Source organism: Otolemur garnettii, unplaced genomic scaffold (genome assembly GCF_000181295.1).
Source record: "Otolemur garnettii isolate 467f Iridium unplaced genomic scaffold, OtoGar3 scaffold00013, whole genome shotgun sequence".
In the NCBI taxonomy this organism is placed as follows: Eukaryota; Metazoa; Chordata; class Mammalia; order Primates; family Galagidae; genus Otolemur; species Otolemur garnettii.
Genome location: NW_003852408.1, coordinates 27,785,171 through 27,787,005, shown reverse-complemented (window position 1 = coordinate 27,787,005; position 1,835 = coordinate 27,785,171). Strand labels below are relative to the sequence as shown.

The following is a 1,835-nucleotide window of genomic DNA, read 5'->3' as shown; positions in this document are numbered from 1 at the left end:
GTAGAATGCCATGGCATCATAGCTTGCAGCAACCTCAAACTCTTAGGTTCAAGCAGTTCTCTTGCCTCAGCCTCCCGAGTAGCTGGGACTACAGGTGCCTGCCACAAGGCCTGGCTATTTTATTTTTTTCATTTTATAAGCACTTGGTTTTATTGCACAGAAGCAATTGAAAGTGGACTCCCAGTGGAAAATATGCCCTGGCTTGATTCAGTGGCCAGTGCCTAATTCTATCCACTTAGCTCTTCCAGAACTGAAAGCTCTGGGCATGGGCTTGACCACTCCTTTTAAAAACAGAAGGCATTTGGGAATAGGTTGCCTGGCTATTTATTTTATTTTTATTTTTATTTTTTTTGAGACAGAGCCTCAAGCTATCCTCCTGGGTAGAGTGCTGTGGCATCCCAGCTCACAGGAACCTCCAACTCCTGGGCTCAAGCAAGTCTCCTGCCTCAGCCTCCCAAGTAGCTGGGACCACAGGCACTCGCACAACCCCCTGGTTATTTTTTGGTTGCAGCCATCATTGTTATTTGGTGGGCCCAGGCTGGGGATTCGAACCCGCCACCTCAGTTGTATGTGGCTGGTGCCTTAGCCCCTTGAGCCACAGGTGCCGAGCCTCCATCTATAATTTAAAAAAAAAAAAAGATACCTTGAGAAAGGATAAAAGAGAGATGGAACAATGTTGGCTATAGGGAGGAGGGAGTACATGGAGGGAAAAGGGAGGAAGAATGGTAAGCTCTCACCTAATACGGACAATGTAAGGTTGTGTGGCACACCTCCTAGGTGAAGGGCTCAACTATGACTTGGACTTTAGCTAATATACCCAAACAATATAACCTAATTGTACTTCTTACGGCTGAGTAATAATATTCCATTGTACATGCAGTTGACTCCTTTTTTTTTGGAGACAGTTCTCACTGTGTCACCCTCAGTGGAGTGCTATGGCATCACAGCTCACAACAACCTCAAGCTCTTGGGCTTAAATGATTCTCTTGCCTCAGCCTTCCCAGTAGCTGGAACTACAGGTGCCCACCACAATGCCTGGGTATTTTTTTGTTGTTGTTGCAGTTGTCATTCTGATATCCTGCCCGGCCTGGGTGTAAACCTACCAGCCTTGGTGTATGTGGCCAGTGCCCTACCCACTGAGCTATGGGCACATCTTTTTTTTTTTTTTGGAGACAGTTTCACTTTGTTGCCCTTGAGGAAATACTTCATTGTATTATGAGATAGTATAGCATAAAGTTAGATTAATTTAAAGAATCTTGTACTATGGGCTGGGCATGTTGGCTCACACCTGTAATCCTAGCACTCTGGGAGGCCAGTGCAGGTGGATTGCTTGAGCTTAGGAGTTTTAGACCATATTGAGCAAATGAGACCTTGTCTCCACTAAAAATAGAAAAACTAGCTGGTTGTGGTAATGTACACATATAGTCCCAGCTACTTAGGAGACTGAAGCAAAAGGATTGATTAATCCCAAGAGGTTGAGGTTGCTGTGAGCTGTGATGCCATAGCAGTCTATCCAGGTGGACAGTAAGATGCCATCTCAAAAAAGGAAAAAAAAAATCTGGTACTGTGATAAAAGTAGACAGAAAGGTTGATGGAATAGGGTAGGCTGTTTAGAAGATAAACAATATATATGAAAAAGATAGCATTTTGTGACTAAGAAGAAATAATTCCCAAATAAATGGCTTGGGGAATATTGGTTAGCCATTTGGAAAAAATAAATCCAATTCTCGTCTTGTTCTTTATATTAAAATAAATTCCACATATTCAAAATATGAAGTCATAAAAGTAAAAGGAAAACATGGGTAAATATTAAATTTTTTTGGTGGGTGGGGGGA

At 42.7% G+C, this 1,835-nt stretch overlaps 1 protein-coding gene across 1 annotated transcript in view; it reads left to right on the top strand.

Annotated features, from left to right (window-relative positions):
• LOC100960754 (cytochrome P450 20A1) overlaps positions 1-1,835 on the top strand; it is a 61,915-nt gene that overhangs the window by 4,064 nt on the left and 56,016 nt on the right. The window lies entirely within an intron of this gene.